Here is a 21364-nt window from a genome sequence, read left to right as displayed (position 1 = left end):
GCAGTGCTGCCTCAAACAGACTGTCAAACTGCAGTGGGAAGGCCAGGGAGGGTAGGGGGGCAGAAGGGGGGTTAAAGATCAACTGAAGACCTTATATGCATGCATATAAGCATAACCAATGGACATAAGACACTGGGTGTAGGGGAGGCCAGGGGATTGTCAAGGGCAGGGAAAAAAGGAGACATATGTAATACCTTTGTAATACTTTAAGCAATAAAAAAAAAAAATTCAGTACCAGGATCCTTGAGGTAATATATTAGGCAGTGAGACAGACATGAGCAGAGCAAGGAGGATGGCCAACTAGTGCTACCAGATGTAACTAAGTATTTCCACCTCTAGGTATGTAAGACAAGGTGGATAGCCAAAGAGATACTGTTCACCGATGGACATTTTGTCCAGGAAGGAATCAGGTATGTGGGGGCTTAGACTGAATCATCTGACCTCAGGCACTCACTCGCGGGACCTCAGCACAGAAAGCCAAGTTAATTGCCCTTATTCAGGCTCTCTGATGCCTGAATCAGTAAGAAAAATCAGTAACAATTTATACTGATAGCAGGTATGCATTTCCAAAGGCTCACATACTTAGTGCTATTTACAAGGTCAGAGGACTCCACAGAAGCAAGAGGGAACTAGGCTGCAGACGAAGCAGCCCAGGAGGTTGCCCTAAAACCAGTGGGGCCTCTACATATTCTAGTGACTCTTCCAGACCCTGAACTACCCATCTCACCAGCTTACATGCAAATCCAATCTAGAAAAGCTGAAATCCAGAGCTAATCTTTACTCAAGTTCTTTCAGGCTTTACAGTCTACCCAGAAAGCAGACAAGAAGCATGTCCGAGATGATCTGCCTGTATCCGGTTCATCCCTTCCAAACTGGTGACTCTTTTTGGGTAAAGAAATTTGCCACCCAAGGACTGACTCCTACCTGGAAAGGACCACCCCCACAGCAGTCAAGGTCAACAGAATCCTGACATGGCTTCATCACACCTGGCTTAAGACAATCCAGGCAAAATAAAGAGTCCAGGACTCTTTGGACACTCTAAAGATTACTCCTGGCCCTCATTCCAGGTCCTTATCTTATAAACAGGCCCACTGACTTTATTCGGCAAAGAATTAATTCTATCAAGCTTATAGTCCTGAGGGGTCAATATAACTCCCTCCCTAACAATGACCCAAAAGAGTCAATGACTTGACTCATATACATAAAACCAGTGGGGAATATGCTGGGCTGCATATCTGGTTCTTTGGCCAGACAGGTCATGCTGTGCTGTCTGTTCCTAGAACACATAGATAGGAAGGTAGCCACTGTACTGATACTGTACTGTGTCGGGAACAAATTGTGTTGTAACTAAATTTGTGGGTTTTGCAAATAAAAACACTGTAACTCCTTTAGTCGGCACTGCAGTTCAGCCTTTGCTTTGGCAGGGTACTGTAACTGTAGTCGCTGGCCATGGAAGTCGGCACTGCAGTTAAGCCTCTGCTTTGGCAGGGTGCTGTAACTGTAGTCACTGACCAGCTTAATAGAGACTCCTAAATCTTGATCTGAGTCCCTGGTGGTCATCTCCTCGGGTTGCCCCATTACAGATGGACCTGGGGAGTATTATGCTAAGAGAAATAAGTCAGTCAGAGAAAGACAAATACCATATGATCTCACATATATGTGGAACCTAATAAAAAAATAAACTGATGGATGAAACAGAAACAGAGTCATGGATACATAGAACAGACTGACAGCTGTTAGATAGGAGGGGGAAGGGAGGAATGGATGAAAAAAAGGGAAGGGTTTAGTCAAAGAACATATATGCATAACCCATAGACACAGACAACTGTGGTGATGGCCAGAGGGAAGAGAGTACAGGTACTGGGTGGAGGTGGGCAAGGGGCGTGGGGGGTGGAGTGGAGACATCTGTAATAATATCAACAATAAAAATAAAGGTTAAAAAAGGAACAATATATGCTCAATACTTTCAAGGTGGATTTTCATTAAAAATAGATCATTTTAGCTATTTCTTGATTTTAAGTAATGAGACTTAGAAATATATTAATATTAAACATTATTATTTTTTTTAATCCTTAAATGATTTAACTTTGGGCTGTCATGTCTGTTATGTACTATCATCATTTATCACCAATCGTTACTTAATAGTCATTCTTTGCCTCTCTGGATAATTTACTTTCTTTTCAGAAAAAACTTTTATAGGGTCCGATCCCTCCCCCATCCCAGGGCAGGGGAGGGGTGTTTCTATGGGTTTATTTGATTCTTCTGGTTTGTTCAGTTCCAAGGCTCTTGTTCCCGTTCCACAACACTCCAGCGCCTGAATGAGCTCATGTGCGGCGCCAGAAGCAGATGCTAGGGGATGGATGCGGTGACCTTCAAGGATGTGGCATTGAACTTCACCAAGGAGGAGTGGACCCTGCTGGCCCCGGAGCAGAGGGACCTCTACCAAAATGTGATGCTGGAGAACATCCGGAACCTGGCCTCCGTGAGGTGATTTGACAGAAAACCAAAGACTCAGCCTCTCAGCAGGACATTCTTGCTAAAAACACAGTTTGTGAAGCCAACAGAGTGTGTTTCACGGGCAACAATCCCATTTCAGGAGGAGACTTGGAAGGCCACAAAGCAGGGAGCCACACAGGCGGAGGGGGCAGAAAGGGAGGCACGGGGCGGCTGCCCCAGAGAAAGACAGCTGTCTGGTTCCAGTCTGTGAAACGAGGGAGAAGCTTGTGCCTTCGCAGGGAGATCCCACCAGAAAACACACCCCCCAAAATATTTTGCAACGAAATTGTGTCTTAAGGAGTAATCACAAAACCTCTGAAAACAGCAAGGGCAATAGAGGATTGTGGCAGCGCATTCAGTCAGCTCCAAGTGTGAGAACTCCAACAGAGCTGCAATCGGTCACACGGTCACATGGGTCAAGAATCGGAATCATGTGCTTTGTGCACCTGATAAAACATTTCGGGGGTAAAAGTCTATGAATGAGGCCCATTGGGGAAAGTCTTTCCAGAAGACTGTGTCCTTAGGCCATGCGAGACTCACGTTCAAGAGAAAGTTTATGGGTCCAATGAGTGTGGAAACATCCTCCAAAGGAAACCGATGCCCGCTGTGCCAATGCAATCTTATACAGCATAGACGAAGAACAAGAATAATCAAAGTGGGAAAAGCTTCACATTCTGGGTCACACAGGAGCATACAGAATGGAGAGAAAAACTATAGATGTCAAGATTGTGGGAAATCCTACACTTATCGTTTGTTCTTTAAGAAACACAGGAGCATTCACACTGGAGAGAAACCGTATGCATGTCAGGAATGTGGGAAAGCCTTCCGATATTTCCTACACCTCAAGAAACACTTATTCAGACACTCACCATGCATACGAGGATCCACACTGGAGAGAGGCCTTATAAGCGTGCAGAATGTGGGAAAGGCTACACGAATAATTCATTGCTTAAAAGCCATCTGAAGAAGCACAGCTAAGAGAGGCCATCTAAAGGAAAGGGAGGTGGGGAAAGCTTTGCTTTTCTCAAAATCCTGAATGAATGGAGAGGACATGTTGGAAGGGAGCTCAATAAGTCAACAGACAGGGGAAAGTCTTCCGTTAACTCTTGCATCTTACAGAAATGGGGAATTGCACACTGGAAAGAAAGCCGGTGAAGGTAAGATCTGTGGAAAGCTTTTAACTTTCATTTTTTTTTTATCAATTGTTGACACTATTACAGATGTCTCCCATTTTTCTCCCCTTTCCTCCCCTCTACCCAGTCCCGGTCCTCCTCTCCCTCCCCCAGCCTTCACCGCATTCTTGTCTGTATCCACAGACTATGCCCATATGCATAGATGTTCTTTGGCTAATCTCTTCCAGTGCCCCCACACTCCATCCCCTCTTGAGATCTGTCCATCTGTTCTATGTGTCCATGCCTCTGGCCCTATTTTGCTTGCTAGTTTTATTTTGTTCATTAGATTCTACATGTAAGTGAGATCAGTATGTGTCTTTCTCTGACTGGCTTATTTCACTTAGCATAATAATCTCCACATTCGTGTCCTTCCCCCCCTCCCCGCCCTTGACAATCCCCTGGCCTCCCCTACCCCCCAGTGTCTTATGTCCATTGGTTATGCTAATATGCATGCATACAAGTCCTTCAGTTAAGCAATAAAACAACCAAAAAAAATAATCTCCACATTCGTACAAGCTGTCATAAAAAGTAGGATTTCCTTATTTTTTATAGCTGCATAGTATTCCACTCTGTAAATATACCACAGCTTTTCTATCCACTCACCTACTGATGGGCACTTGGGCTGTTTGCAGATCTTGGCGATTGCAGATAATGCTGCAATGGACACAGGGGTGCACACATCCTTTTGAATTAGTGTTCCAGGTTTCTTTGGGTATATTCCCACAAGTGGATTCATGGAGTCATAAAGCAGTTCCATTTTTGATTTTTTGAAGAAACTCCACGCCTTTTTCCGCAGTGGCTGCGCCAGTCTGCATTCCCACCAGCAGTGCACGGGGGCTCCATTTTCTCCACATCCTCGCCAGCACTTGTTTGTTGATTTATTGATGATTGCCATTCTGATATCTCATTGTGGTTTTGATTTGCATTTATCTGATAATTAGTGATGCTGAACATCTTTTCACATGTCTATTGGCCATCTGTATGTCTTTTTTGGAGAAGTGCCTATTTACATTCTTTGCCCATTTTTTAATTGGATTATTTTGTGTGTGTGTGTTGTTTTGTTTTTGGTGTTGTTATATATAAGTTCCTTATAAATTTTGAATATTAACCCCTTAAAAAAGAAAGAAAAGACTTTTATGATTAGATCATTGTGCCTGATGCTAGTGAACAGAGGAACTATATATTAAAAAAGAAAAAAACATATTAACAAAATGCTAGGCTTATGCCTGTTGCTAGTGAGCTCAAGTCAGAAGTGGAAATTATGGGCCAATTAGTTTTTTAATCCCAGATTAAATTCTATGCCCTAGATTTCTAGAGGAGTCCCAGTTTAAGTATTCTGTAGCCATAAATGCATCCATACTAATTAGAACATGTGATTAATATTTGTTTCCGTAATCCATATTCAGAAACTGAAAATCTTACGATGAGCTACTCACTGCTATTAAACAATTTGAAATATTTCAAAAGCATACAATGTGAGGTCAGAGAGACTTTGAACTCACGTTGTCTAATCCCTTCAGTCTATTCAACTACACAGAGTGTAAACTGACCATGTAAATGCCAAGATCATTAGGTAGAGCTATTTTTATCGCCCAAATGGAAGACATCTCATATGAGTATGTTTCATAAAATGAGATATTTTTCCATTGTTATAGCAAGTAATGTAGTTAGTCCTCCAAACCCTTATCTGAACAAGAGCTTAGGCTTTTCTATGGCTCCTTTCAAGATTACTATACAACCAAGTATATTAATCAAACTTTTGGGGTTGAAATCTGAACTAACAGTATATTATCTAAGTTTTTATTTAAATTACTTTACATATAAATTTAGGGACATTTATGAATTTTTCTGGTATAATGCAGGGCAGTATAATGAAGGGCAGTAGACACTATTCTTTAGTGATTCATAATTTCAAAAGCAAACAATCTCCAGACTACTTAAGACATGACATGCTGTTTCCTGCTAAAAGAAAGGTAAAAATCATTTGACACTGCCATATGTTAGCAATCATTTCCTAAGCAAAAACAAAACAAAACATGAAAACATTACTACAGATGGTTAGATTTAGCTCCCTAAAAAGGTTGCAGGGAACAAACCCTCTTTCTGTTAGTACAGGTTTTGGTGTGATAACAGACACAATCTTCAGTAAGTAAAATAACTGGATATGTATAGCTATACCTGCCATTTTGAATCAGCAATAGCAGCATGAATAATGCCTAATTACCTGTAGACTGGCTTCAGAATATAGATAAGAAAACACATGGTACAAGACTGTGGATTCTATATGCACCAGGACGATGTTACTAAAAACTCAATGCCAGGAGTGAAAAGGTTTGTAGGGAGCCAACCATACTCTTAGTCATGCCCTATTATAATAGTTCTTACCCTGAATTCATATATTGAGAATATGTTTCTTATAGCTAAAAAAAAAGAAATTAACATTAAATATTATCAATATGGTGCCATTTCTCTCATTTTTAAATATATAAAAATATTTTAAACAATTTTAATTTTTTTAAAGTAACCATAATACTATCAATCTAGTTCAATCCACCGTTTTGTGTTTTATGACTTCCTTTCCAAGCTTTGTCCTCACATATTTGGATAATTTGGTTTTCTACTTTTCTGTTTAAGATTATTTTATAAGAATTTTCCATTATACTGCCCTAACCGGTTTGGCTCAGTGGATAGAGCGTTGGCCTGTGGACTGAAGGATCCCAGTCTCGATTCTAGTCAAGGTCATGTACCTTGATTGCAGGCACATCCCCAGTAGGGGGTGTGCAGGAGGCAGCTGGTTGATGTTTCTCTCTCATTGATGTTTCTAACTCTCTATCCCTCTCCCTTCCTCTCTGTAAAAAATCAATAAAAATACATATGTTGTTGCTGGAGTCCAACCCCAGCGGGTCCAGGGGTCCCCAAAGGTGTGGACGGAGTTGGCGAAGAAGGAATGACACAAAGACAGCCTTCAGTTGATCAGCAGCCTAGTCAGGACCTCTAGCCAGGATCTCCAGCCAAAGTTCTGGTCGGAGTTCTGGTTAGGAACTGATGAGGATCTCATGTTTATTGTCTTGTTACATCCGTATTTATGCCAGCCGATTTTAATCCTGTCAATTTCTATTACAAAGGTTAGGGCGTTTCTTATCTCCATTCCAGGGAGTAAAGATTATGTAGCTTAACTACCCGCCTGGCACTTAATTAAGGGGTTGTATCTCCTCCCTAACCTCAGGGAAAAATCCCCACCTGGGGAAACACCCTTTCTCGGAGAGGTGACCTTGGTTAAAACACATGGCGCTAAAGGGAGCAAACATATTAAGAACAGTATGCTATATATGCCAGGTCTCTTGAAACATATGCTGTGCAGATGTTTCTTTCCTGCAGCGACTGTGTCAAGCAGCAAGGATGGACCGGCTTCTGGCATGTTTTAAAGAATTTTCCATTATACTATGTTATGTACATAATATTTTATATTTTTAAACTTGTATTTTATGTATAAATTTGTTTCCCTGCTGTTTGGTATTTATGTTATTAGAATTTCACAACAATATTACAAGTCATGATAAAAGGAAGTTTTTTATCAAAAAAAAGAACTCCCTTTTTATCTCTCCCTCCCCTGTATGTGAGTGTGTGTGTGTGTGTGTGTGTGTGTGTGTGTGTGTGTGACATGTCCTTTTCCTGTTAGTTCCTGCGTTGTCTCTCCATACAGCCATGCAGGCCTAGCAGTCGCCTGGGGCCCCGCAGCATTGTGGCTCCAAACACCAGCCTGGAAACAATAAGGCACCACCAGCCAGAGACCAGCAGGGAAGAGATATTGCACTAGCCCAACTGGGACAAAGGTTGAACTGGACTAAGCTTTGAAAGGGACTGAACCGATGTTGCAGAATCTCTTGACCTTGGCCTTTGTTCTGGGCTTGACGAAGACAAGGATGGACTTCTTCCACAGCAGAGCGGAGCTAAACCCGGGAGAGTCCAGCTTCAATAAACCTCACCACCATACCTCACCCTCCATACATGGTCCCGCACTGCTTTTCTTGCAAAACCACAAAGACTCCATTTCCACTGGCAGCAAGACTTGTGTGGGTGTCCGGGGAACCCTTGCTCTCTATGTGTAGCTCTTTGCTCTTGACCCTGCAAAGATGAGAGGTAGGGCTGGATATTTAACCAGACCTAGAGTTGAGGGAGACATTGAAATTGGACTTTTCCAGTTGAAACATAAGCCCTATTAGAAGGTAAGTGCTAGAGTATATGCTAGGGCATTCTTATGGTTCCACACTGCCACACTGGCCCCACGCTGGGAGATTCTTTTCAATGAGAGGGTCAGAGTCTTCTTCCCTTCCAGTGACAGCTTCATAAAAACTGTTATGGGTTGGCTCAACGAGATAGACCACCGACTCCGAATTTAAATTTGAAAGCCTTTTTATTAAGCTGGCCAGCTGACCACAGCCCGTACCTTCCCCCTCTGGGAAGCCTCGGGGCATGTGGCAAAGAGCAAGTGTGCATTATGATTTTTATAGCAAAACAGTGTTACCTTAGAAGCAAAACAATGTTACCTTAGAAGCTCACAGAAAGTTCATAAGCACAAAGGGGGGGTAAACAGAGTCACACCTGACTGGTCTAAGACAATCTAGCAATTTTTCTTCCATGGTTCCTAACCCTGCAACTCCCCTCCATACGTCAGTCCCTCCTCCCAGCACATACACAATCCTCATATCCTGGCAACACAATCCTTCTCCATATGTCAGTCCCCCCTCCCAGCACATTCTGTAACCCTTCCATGGCGCAGTCCCTCACCCTAGCACAAAACAAGTATTTTTACACCCAGATTTCATTGCATAATATAATCTTTAATTGATAAAGCACATCTTATATAACAAGTTTGCCAACAAAAAAAAACTGAGTCTTAGTAGACATATACCTTGGAGACTAGTCTATGGGTATACTAGAGAACAACCTACTACTCATGAGCATTTGACCTTACTACCTTCAATCATATCTGTGGTGCTTACTAATCTACACTAATAAAAGAGAAACATGGTAATTAGCGTACGACCGCTACCCTTTTCATTGGCTAATCAGTGAGTATATGCAAATTAACTGTCAGCCAAGATGGCGGCTGGCAGCCAGGCACTGAAGCGAGCAGGGAGGTTTGCTTGCTTCAGTGACTGCGGACTCCAACGTTCCCCGCCTGCTGCTGCCGGCCTCTCAGTTGCAACTCTAAGCAACTATGTACTATGTTGCAAATAAGAAGCTAAACAAAACTCCAGAAACCGGCTTTCATTCAGCCGGGCTTTAGCAACATTGTATCGATGTTTTCAGCAGTGAGGCCTCAGAGCTAAAGCTGGCCCAGAATAAAAAAAGAAAAAAAGGAGTGGTTGGGAGCTTCAGTCACTCACTTCCAGAAAACAGCCCGCAGCCCCTCACGCAGACTGGCCAGGCACCCCAGTGGGGACCCCCACCCTGATCCAGGACACCCTTCAGGGCAAACCAGCCGGCCCCTACCCATGCACCAGGTCTCTATCCTATATAGTAAAAGGGTAATATGCCTCCCAGCACCGGGATCAGCGGAGCAGTGAGGCTCCTGGCACCGGGATCAGCGTGACAGGGGGCAGCGGCCAAACCCCCTGATCGCCCTGCAGCTCTGTGTGTGACAGGGGGGAGCTCCCCAATCCCCTGATCGCCCTGCGGCTCTGTGTGTGACAGGGGGCGGGGCCACAACCTCCCTATCTGCCCTGCTCTGTGCCTGATAGGGGGGAGCTCCCCAATCCCCTGATTGCCCTGCGGCTCTGTGTTTGACAGGGTGCAGCGCACCAACCCCCTGATCCGCCCTGCTCTGTGTGTGACAGGGTGTGGTGCCCCAACCCCTGCCCCCCCACGAGCTCTGCTCTGTGTGTGACAGGGTAGAGCCATAACCTCTCCATCAGCCCTGCCCCGAGTGTGACAGTGGAGGTGCCCCAACCCCACTCCACGGGCCTTGCTCTGTGTGTGACAGGGTAGAGCCATAACCTCCCCATTGGCCCTGCCCTGAGTGTGACAGGGTGCAGCACCCCAACCCCCTGATCCGCCCTGCTCTGTGTGTGACCGGGGGCGGTGCCCCAACTCCCCTATCGGCCCTACTCTATGAGTGACAGCGCGGAGCTCCTCAACCCCCTGATCTGCCCTGCTCTGTGCATGACAGGGGGTGGCGCCGCAACCTCCCCATCGACCCTGCCTTGAGTGTGACAGGGGGCGGTGCCCCAACCCCCCAATCGGCCCTAGCCTGAGCATGACTGAGGGTGGCATCGCAACCTCCCGATCCGCCCTGCTCTGTGCATGACGGGGCGGTGCCCCAACTCCCCAATCGGCCCTGTTCTGAGCCTGACCAGGGGCTGCACCTAGGGATTGGGCCTGCCCTCTGCCACCCGGAAGCAGGCTAAGCCAGCGGGTCGTTATCTCCCGAGGGGTCCCAGACTGCGAGAGGGCACAGGCTGGGCTGGGGGACCGCCCTCCCCCCACCCCCCAGTGCACAAATTTTTGTGCACCGAGCCTCTAGTATTCTATAAGCTTCTGTACATTTCCCAGCCTCACCCAGGGTTAGGCTTGGGCCATATGACTAGTACCAGCCAGTGGAACTTGAAAGTGGGTTTTAGCTGTGTCTGCTTTGTCTTCCTCTGGAAGCTGTTGTTGAAGTGATGGTGTACAAGATGGAAACTTCATAACCTGAGACCCTTGAAGGGCTATGAAGTTGCTTTTATTGAATTAAGCCACTGAGATTTAATTTTTAATGCAGGTTGATAAGACCCTACTGCGACATAATCTTTCCCTTCCTGATTATAATGAAATGCTTAATTGAAGGAGGAAAGTTTATAAACCAAAAGGTTGAATCAGCTGAGTTAATGAAAGTTAGGAGATGATGAATTTTTAAAATCTGTTTGTTTTCTTCCACCTGAAAATATATGTATTCCCAGTGACTAGAAGAGCGTACCTGTAGAGGGAGCTGTTCTGGTCCACCTATACTCCTCCATTTGGGACTGAAGAATTTATTCCCTCAGCTTCAGGGAGTTTTTCTACTGACAGCCTCAGCTGTAAGCCCTCCTCTGGAAATGCCTTAGGTGAGGTGGACTGCTTACCCATTTCACCCCACTTCTCAGGGGGAACTTGTCCAATGCCAGCCCAGTGTGAGGCTAGCAAGGCCCTGAAACCCACCCTGCCTTGAGAACACTCTGAAAGGCTCTTGCAGCTTCAGAACTCCCTCCAATCATGATCCTTATTGTTGATGCTGTAATTGGAGCTGGAGGTGGAAGTGGAGAGTACACAGATGCAACAGGGACCGGAACATTCTGAGTCCATAAATGTCAAAAAATAAAAAGATAAATACCAGTAAGCGATTGTCTTACCCTGCAAAATTCAAACTGAATGTAATCAGCTATGCAAAAGAGCATGGAATTGAGTTGCAGAGAGACAATTTGGACCTCCTCCCACTGAGTGTATGATCAGACAGTGGAGAAAACAAGAAGCAAAACTCCTTAGGATGCCAAAACAGAAGAAGACATTAAGAGGAAAACCAGAAAAATGTTTGAAATATTGATTTCTTAATGTTGGGTTGGAAAAGTGGTGGGCATCTTATACATGGGGGTTTCTTATACACAGAAAAATATGGTATACAATGTGATACAAATCAAGGGACTGAATCCAAGAATACTCTATCCAGAAAGGCTGTCATCCAAAATTGAAGGGGAAACCAGGAGCTTTGCAGACAAAAAGAGTCTAAGGGAATTTAACACTACACTGCCAGCAATGCAAGAAATGCTAAAGGGACTGCTGTATAAAGAAGAAATAGAAAGGGAAGAAGGAACAAAAGCATAAAGAATAAAAATGGCTACTGTGGGAAGCCGTTTATTGTCTTCACTAGCTAATAAGCATAGACAGAGAACCCCCCAAAGGCTGGGTACCTTTGAAGCTGAGCTACATTGGTGTCAGAATAAAACAAAAGAAAATGGTCTAGTTATGTGGAAGGATCCCGAATTTGGTTTATGGAAGGGACCTGACCCATTATTAACCTTTGGCAGAGGGTATGCTTGAATATTCCCAGAGAATTTTTCCAAATCCATGTGGATTCCTGCTAGAAATATTAAACTGCAACAGGGATCCAAGAAAGAAACTAGCCAGACTAATGAGGACCTTGTGCCTGGAGCCACACCATGCAGCTTCAGGCAATCAACTACCTCAGCTACAGAAAGCAGCAACTCCAAGCAGTCCCTTGAAGATGAGGAGCAGGAGGAGGATGAGCCAGACAACAAACAGCCCAGAGACCACATGGGGCATGGTAAAGTGAAGTATGGTAACAATTATCTCAGGTAAAAACTATAGTTTCATACTGGTCTTAGAAACCACATTTTCCTATACCTGGGAAGGACAGCACAGTTATCCCAAGGACAGAGGGCTCCAGTTAACGTTTCCTTGTTGACTCAGTGTTCCAGAGACCCAAAACTGTAATTTAGATAACATGCCTAAGTTTAACCCAGGTTACCCAAGGGCGCTAGATAATTTGTTTAAACTGCCTTTTTGCAAACCAGGTTCCTCATTCCAAACCTTGAGACATCCAATTTAAGATTTAATTGTCATGGCCTAGAGCAAAGAATATCCTTACATGATATTATTCTACAATGTCATTAATAATTTTTGATATTTTACAACAGTGTATTGTACATTTATCCCAAACATACTTACAAACTAATTCTTTGAATGTTTGGCAGCAATTTAATGAGGACATGAAAGGATTTTTTCCCTTCCACTATGTGGAAGGCCCCCTGGGAAGGCACTTGAGCATTTTATATTGGCCTCTCTTGCCCTTTTTGCCATGAGGGTTCCTCTTCTCACAATCCAATTGCCCACAGCTGTTGCCTGAGCTCTCTGTTCTTGCTGAGGTCATGGTGGCTGGTGCCATGGATCTGTCTCTTGCCCAATGGCGTGAGCAGGGTACTCTCTGGAGAAGAAACCTGGGTTCCCCAAGATATGTGATCACTGCCGGGGCCCTGCCAGCAGGCAAGGGGATCCCAAGGCAGTTGCTGGGCATGGAGGCCACAGGGGCATAGGTTACCAAGGAGACAGAACTGAACCTCACATCACCCTGCTTGGCCCCGGAGGATGGCTGGTTAGTCAAAGACGAGTAAGATTCCTCAGGGAGGAACGACCTAAGACAGACACAGTCGCAGAGGGGCCAGCAGGAGAGAACTTGGGGGTCAACAGAGGTGGGGCACAGATCCTTAACCCCCCACCCCCCAACTATGCAGGGGCTTGAACACTCACCCCTTCTGAGGCAGGACTCCTTCCCCCATGGCTGCTTCCCGCTTCCCATGCCCAACTCAGATCAGGACCCAGACAACAGAGACTTGGCTGACAGCAGCTACCCTATATCTAAATCCAGCCTAACAACAGGAATGCTCAGGGCCTTCTCAAGGATGCAAAATAATCCTTTCCACTAATATTTACAGTGTAAACTAAGATTGTTGTTAGAGTATTAAATTTGACAGTAAAATAGTAGTCAAGTTTTCAGATTAATTAAAATTGGCTCAAGAAGTATTAACCAAAATTTTCATTTCATGGAAAAATTGCTTAACAGGCAATGACCTAAAGCAGTCATATTTTTGTGCAAAAAATTAAAATATAATGTTATCTAGACTGCATTATAAATTTCCCAAAAAGTTTCCTAATAATTAAATCAGAAAAGGGGGATAGTGGGAAAATACCATGTAAGGAAAAATATCCTGTAACTAAATTACATCTAGATAAAAATTTTTTTCCATTTGTAATGCTTACAGCAAGACACCCTTGAAAAACATACGTGGTGTCAAAATAAGCCAAAGGAAATTCATTTTGGGCAAAAATAAATCAGACCCCAAGTAAATTTTCCTTTATTAACCTTTGGTCGAGAATACATTTGTATATTTTCAGAAAACAACTCCAAGACCATGTGGATTCCTGCAACAGAGAGTAATTATCAGGAATGCTCCAGCCATGAAGACAAGAGGAAAAACAATCCAGAGATGGAGGATGCTGATGACACTTTGCCATGCTAGCAGTCAGCAGCTGTGCATCACTGCAGGTTGCCCAGGACCAAACCAGAGAGGGTCGGACCTGCATTGCCACCATTTGTCCACCATCCAGAACTGAAATATCATTGCTAACTTGTACACATAAGGAACTGTCTGACATTGAAACTTAGACTCAGAACTGTTGGACATTGAAATTGGGACTTAAACATTTTTGTTCTTATATGTTTATTTCTGTTCTGCAGATACAAGATTTTTAAGGAAAAAATAAGGGGTAAATGTGGGAAGCCACTTATTGTCTTCACTAGCTGATTAGCATAGACAGAGAACCCCCCGAAGGCTGGGTACCTTTGAAGCTGGGTACCTTTGAAGCCGGGTACATTTGAAGCCCTAGCAAAGGTTGGAGCTGGGCGCCACCTCTATTTGTCCAGACAGTGGTAGCTGAGGCAACTTCCTCATTTATTATTATGTAAATCCTTACTGATGGGCTAGTCTACCTGTTACTGGAAATCGCCTGCCCAAGGGCTATGCTATGGGTGTATCCCAGATCAATAAAAGCTTGGTGAGGCCTGAGTACCAGTGAGTGTCCTTCCCCTTGAGTTGGACTTGCCCGCCTGGCCCCCCAGTATTTCCAATGATCTCTTGTCTCTTCTCTTTCATTTGTGTGCGGCTCCTCTTCCAGATCCTGAACCCTGAACCACACGGGACGTGGAGGGAATCACACACAACAGCTACAAAGAAACACCTATCAATAATATCCTTAAATGTAAATAGATTAAATGCTCCAATCAAAAAAACATGGAGTGGCTGAATGGATAGGAAAACATGACCCATATATATGCTGTCTACAAGAGACTCACCTCAGAACAAGGGACTCACAGAGACTGAAAGTGAAGAGATGGAAAAATATTTTTCAGGCAAATAGAAATGAAAAAAAGCTGGGATAGCAATACTTATATTTGACAAAATAGACCTCAAAGTGAAGGCCATAACAAGAGATAAGGAAGGCCACTTCATAATACAAAGGGATCAATACAACCAGAGGATATAACTCTGGTAAACATATGTGCAAGCAATGCAGGAGCGCCCAAATACATTTAAAAAACTTTTAGATGATATCAAGGAAGAAATCAACAGCAATATATTCATAGTAGGGGACTTTAATACCCCATTGACACCACCGGATAAATCCACTAGACAAAAACTTAACAAAGAAACAGCTATCCTAAATAACTCACTAGATCAGATGGATTTAATTGGCATCTTCAGAACATTTTACCCCAAAGCTACAGAATGTAAATTCTTCTCAAGTGCACATAGGTCACTTTCAAAGATAGACTGACTACATACTGGGACACAGGCAAAGTCTCTTCAAATTCAAGAAGATTGAAATCATGTCAAACATCTTCTCAGATCACAATAGAATAATATTAGAAATCAACTACAATAAAAAAAATTCTAACACTCAAAGGCTAAATAGAATGATATTAAACAATGATTGGGTTACCAAAGAGATCAAAGGAGAAATAAAAAACATCCTGGAAACAAATGACAATGAAAAAAACCAAAAATCCAAAATCTATGGACACCAGGAAAGCAGTCCTGAGAGAAAAGTTCATAGCATTATAGACCTACCTCAAAAAAACAAAAACAAAAACTGGTAAATCATCTAAACCTACAACTTAAAGAATGAGGAAGAGAGCAACAAGCCCAGAGTGTGCAGAAAAAAAGGAAATAATAAAGATCAGATTGGAAATAAATGACTTAGAGACAAAAAAAAAAAACTATAAAAGATCAATAGAACTAAGAGTTGCCTTGACTGGTTTTGCTCAGTGGATAGAGAATGAAGGGTCCCAGATTCGATTCTAGTCAAGGGCATGTACCTTGGTTGCAGGCACATCCCTAGTAAGGGGTGTGCAGGAGGCAGCTGATCGATGTTTCTCTCTCATCAATGTTTCTAACTCTCTATCCCTCTCCCTTCCTCTCTGTAAAATATCAATAAAATATATATTTTTAAAAAATAGAACTAAGAGCTGGTTCTTTGAAAGGATAAACAAGATTGATGAACCTCTATCCCGGCTCACCAAGAAGCAAAGAGAGAGAACCCAAATATACAAAATCATAAATGAAAGAAGCAAAATAAAAACAGACCCCACATAAATATATATATAATGAACAATTCTATTCCAACAAATTGGTCAACCTAGAATAAATGGACATATTCCTAGAAAAATACGACCTTCCAAAAGTCAATCACAAAGAATAAAAAATGTGAATAGGCTGATTACTATGGAAGAAAATTGAAGCAGTCATCAAGAAACTTCTAGCAAACAAAAGCCCTGTGCCAGATAGCTTCACAGGGGAGTCTTACCAAACATTCAAAAAAGAAATAAAACCTATCCTCCTCAGACTATTCCAAAAAATTCAAGAGAAGGCACATTTCCAAGCTCTTTCTATGAAGTCACTATTACCTTAATTCCAAAACCAGATAAAGACACTACAAAGAAAGAGAATTGCAGGCCAATATCCCTGATGAACATAGATGCCAAAATCCTCAACAAAATTCTAGCAAATCGGATCCAACATTATATTAGAAAGATCATATAACATGACCATGTGGGATTTATTCTGGGGATACAATGATAGTATAATATCCACAAATCAATAAACGTTATACATCACATAAACAAATTGAGAGATAAAAAATCACATAATCATGTCAATCGATGCAGAAAAAGCATTTGACAATATCAAACACCCTTTCTTGATAAAAACTTTCAGCAAAGTGGGAATAGAGGCATCATGCCTCAACATAATAAAGGCCTTATATGACAATCATACAGCCAACATCATACTCAATGAGAAAAACTAAAAACAGTTCCTCTAAGAACCGGAACAAGACAGGGATTCCCACTTTCACCACTCCTGCTTGACATAGTACTGGAAGTGCTAGCTATAGCAATCAGACAAGAAGAAGATATAAAAGGCATCCAAATTGGAAAAGAAGAAGTAAAACTGTCATTATTCGCAGATGATATGATATTGTACATAGAAAACCCTAAAGACTTCATCAAAAAACTAGTAGACTTAATAAGTGAATTTGACAATAGCAGGATACAAAATTAACACCCAGAAATCTATGGCTTTTTATACAACAATAATGAATTCACACAAAGTGAAACTTTTAAAAAATCCCATTTACCATTGCAACAAAAAAATTAAGATACCTAGGAATAAAGTTAACTGAGGTAAGAGACAGAGAGAGAGAGAGAGAGAAAGAGAGAGAGAGGGAAGTCATAAACAAATGGAAGAACATGCCATGTTCATGAATTGGTAGAAACAACATCATTAAAATGTCCATACTACACAAAGCAGTCTATAGATTCTAGGCAATCACCATTAAAATACCCATAGCATATTTCATGGACTCTAAAAATTCGCCTGGAATAAAAATTTAAAAAAGACCCCGAATAGCCACAGAAATCTTGAGAAAGAAGATCAAAGTTGGAGGGATCACAATACCAGATATCAAGCTATATGACAAACCCACTCTTCTCAAACTGTCTAGTACTGGCACAAGAACAGACATATAGTCAAATAGAACCGAACAGAGAACCCAGAAATTAACCCAAGCCATTATCCTCAATTAATATTTGAAAATGGAGGCAAGAGCATACAATGGAGTCAAGACAGTCTCTTCAATAAATGGTGTGGGAGAAAATTGGAGAGATACATGCAACAAATGAAACTAGATCCCCAACTTACACCATACACAAAAATAAACTCAAGGAGAGAAAAATGGCAGAGGTATAGACGGACATGTCCCTTGCCTTGTCCCGGTGCAGATAAGGATGAGCAGCTGAAACGGGTAACATACAGCCCGAATAAGCAGAAGATATTCAGCTGGGAGACAGTTTGCAGCCTGGAAAGATAGAGGACTCCTGGAGAAAGGGGACAGCTGGAGACTGAGGTTTAAATCTCTCCCAGAGCTCCAGCTCAGCTGCAGAGAACGTGCCATCTTGAGTGGCTGTTATTGGAAGCGTATGCATCCAAAGACGTGGCATCCATGGCATCCAGAGACTGGGTACTAACCTGGAAACAATGGATCTCAAGCAGCACGACTACGGGAACTCAGACGAGCCCTGCTTCTCCCCCATGGAAAGCAGAGAGAGAACTACATAACCAAACACCTGGAGAAGAGAGATCATTGTGAAACAAAGAACCAACCCGCATATGAAAGAAAAACAGGCATCACCAGAAAAGGAAGTAAACAAAATGGAGGCAATGGACGCAAGCAACCTGTCAGAGAAAGAATTCAGAGAAATGGCCATAAGGTGGATGAAAAGAATGGAAGACAAATTCAACAATATGTGTAAGAACCAAGAGGAAATGAAGAAAAACCAAGAAGAAATGAAAAATGACTTCACTGCTATGAAGAACTCAATAGAAAGCATCAACAGTAGACTAGAAAAGCAGAGGACCGCATCAGTGAGCTAGAAGACAAGGTAGGAAAAAATAACCAAGCAGAGCAGCTTCTAGGAAAAAAATTAAAAAGCAGGAGAAGAGCCTAAGAGAACTCTGGGACAACACAAAACGAAACAACATCTGAATAATAGGGGTGCCAGAAAGAGAGGAAACTGAGCAACGAGTAGAAAACCTGTTTGAAAAAATAATGACAGAAAATTTCCCTGATATACAGAAGAAAAAACCCACACAAATCCAAGAAGCTCACAGACTCCCAAACAAAATGAACCCCAAAAGACCGATGCCAAGGCATATTATAATTAAATTGGCTAACACCAACAGCAAAGCAAGAATCTATTTTTAATTATTATTAATTAAATCTTTATTGTTCAGATTATTACATTTGTTCCTCTTTTTTCCCCCCATAACTCCCCTCCACCCAGTTCCCACCCCACCCTCCTCCCTCACTCCCCATCCACTGTCCTCATCCATAGGTGGATGATTTTTATCCAGTCTCTTCCTGCGCCCCCCACACCCCCCCCCCCCGCCCGCCACAAGAATAGCCAGTCCACTCCCTTTCTATGCCCCTGATACTAATATAATCACCAGTTCATTCTGTTCATCAGAATATTCACTTGATTTTCAGATTCACTTGTTGAAAAATGTGTATTTGTTGTTCAAAATTTGTAGCTTTACCTTTTCCTTCTTCTTCCTCTTCTTAAAGGATACCTTTCAGCATTTCATATAATACTGGTTTGGTGGTGATGAACTCCTTTAGCTTTTTCTTATCTGTGAAGCTCTTTATCTGACCTTCAATTCTGAATTATAGCTTTGCTGGATAAAGTAATCTTGGTTGTAGGTTCTTGGCATTCATCACTTTGAATATTTCATGCCACTCCCTTCTGTCCTGCAAAGTTTCTGTTGAGAAATCAGCTGACAGTCGTATGGGTACTCCCTTGTAGGTAACTAACTGTTTTTCTCTTGCTGCTTTTAAGAGTCTCTCTTTGTCTTTTGCTCTTGGCATTTTAATTATGATGTGTCTTGGTGTGATCCTCTTTGGATTCCTTTTGTTTGGGGTTCTCTGCACTTACTGGACTTGTAAATCTATTTCTTTCACCAGGTAGAGGAAGTTTTCTGTCATTATTTCTTCAAATAGGTTTTCAATATCTTGCTCACTCTCTTCTTCTGGCACCCCTATAATTCGGATGTTGGTACGCTTGAAGTTGTCCCAGAGGCTCCTTACACTATCTTCGTATTTTTGGATTCTTTTTTCATTTTGCTTTTCCGGTTGGGTGTTTTTTGCTTCTTCGTATTTCAAATCTTTGACGTGATTCTTGCGATCCTCTGGTCTGCTGTTGGGAGTCTGTATAATATTCTTTATTTCAGTCAGTGTATGCTTAATTTCTAGTTGGTCCTTTATCACAACCTTGAGGGTCTCATTAGATTTCTTGTAGATCTCATTAAGTTTATCAGCAGTTTCTAGAAAATTCTTGAAAAACCTTAAAAGTGTGGTTTTGAACTCTATACCCAGTAGTTTGTTTTCCTCCATTTCTGTCATTTGTGTCCTTTTTCTTTATCTCCGCATTTTTTATGCTTCCCTGTGTTGATAAAGTGGTTTTCTGTGCTGAGTGTCCTCTAGGGCCCAGTGGTTTAGCCTCCCCAATTACCTGAGGAGGACACTCTTGGTGCACCCCCATGTGGTCTTTGTGCACAGTCTTGTTGTAGTTAAGCCTTGATTGTTGTAGTTATCCCTGGGAGGAATTGACCTCCAGGCCAATTGGCTTTGAGAATCAGCTGTGTCTGCAGTGGGAGAACTTCTGTGCTGGAGACACCCCTCTGGGGCAAGACTTGCTTCAAAGGGGCTTTGGTGCTCACTGAGTCTGCCCCCTGAGTGTGTCCTTTATGGTTCCATGGGGCTGCAAACTGGGTGGTCCCACTCTGACCTCTGGGTTTCCTGGCTCCTGGATCTCTAGGGAGGTGCTAATCTAGCCTTTGCCTGAGGCTATCCAGCAAAAGCCTCCTTGCAGGGCTTGGGTGGGGCAGGTCCCATGAGATCAACAGGGCGGGGCTAGCAGTTATGGCTGATCTCAATCTTGCCCTCAGAGGCTCTGCTTCTCCGTGTCCCGGTAATCGCTGTAAGCCCCTTGGAGAGAAAGCTGCCCTCGAGTTCCGACCGATGCCAGACAGTCCCGCTTCTGCTGTATGAGTCTAGGTCCCTAGAGACTTGCCCGGAACTGGAGCTCAGAGCCTGAGACTCCCTCCCAATTGAAAACGACAACCGCGCCCTCAGCCGTCAGCCTGCTCCGCATGCACCTCCACACCTTAGTATTTTACTTCTGTACTACACCTCCTCTGAGTCTCGGTATGCTTTTCTTTATCCTTCTAGTTGTAGAATTTCCACTCAGCCAGCCTTCCTGTGTTTCTGGATGATGTCCGTTCCGTCTTTTAGTTGTATTTTTGAAGTGGTTGTTCGAGGCAGCAAACTCTGGTGTTTACCTATGCTGCTATCTTGGTTTCCTCTCCCGACAAAGCAAGAATCTTAAATGCAGCCAGAGAGAGACAGAAAGTTACCTACAAAGGATCCCCCAGCAGACTAGGGACTGATTTCTCAACAGAAACACATCAGGCAAGAAGGGAATGGGATGAAATATACAAAGTCATGCAAAGGAAGGGTCTGAATCCAATAAATATTGTACCCAGCATGGCTATCAATCAAAATTGAGGGTGAAATCAGGAGCTTCACAGACAAAAAAAGTCTACGAGAGTTTATTACCGCCAAACCAGAAATGCAAGAAATGCCAAAGGGTCTGTTGTAAAAAGAAAAAATAGGAAACAAAGAAGGAACATAGGGGTAAAGTAAAAATGGTGACTAACAAGTATCTATCAATAATAACTTTAAATGTAAATGGATTAAATTCCCCAATCAAAAGACATAGGGTAATTGAGTGGATAAGAAAACATGACCCATATATCTGCTGTCTACAGGAAACACACCTCAGAAAAAATGACGCACACAGACTGATGGTGAAGGGATGGAAAAAGGTTTTTCAGGCAAATGTAAGTGGAAAGAAAGCCAGGGTAGCAATACTCATATCTGACAAATTAGATCTCAAAGTGAAGGACATAAAAGGAGATAAGAAAGGCCACTTCATAATACTAAAGGGAGCAATCCAACAAGAAGAAATAACTCTGGTAAACATATACGTA

The 21364-nt window shown here is 42.7% G+C and overlaps 1 protein-coding gene and 1 pseudogene across 1 annotated transcript in view; one reads left to right on the top strand and one right to left on the bottom strand.

Annotated features, from left to right (window-relative positions):
- LOC139012640 (SLA class II histocompatibility antigen, DQ haplotype C beta chain-like) overlaps window positions 1-21364 on the bottom strand; it is a 149532-nt gene that overhangs the window by 28058 nt on the left and 100110 nt on the right. The window lies entirely within an intron of this gene.
- Window positions 2357-3474, top strand: LOC139012956 (zinc finger protein 114-like; annotated as a pseudogene).

This window comes from Myotis yumanensis, unplaced genomic scaffold, assembly GCF_028538775.1.
Source record: "Myotis yumanensis isolate MYYU_CA2020_CCGP unplaced genomic scaffold, mMyoYum1.0.hap1 SCAF_6, whole genome shotgun sequence".
NCBI lineage: Eukaryota > Metazoa > Chordata > Mammalia > Chiroptera > Vespertilionidae > Myotis > Myotis yumanensis.
This window is presented reverse-complemented; position numbering and strand designations above follow the sequence as displayed.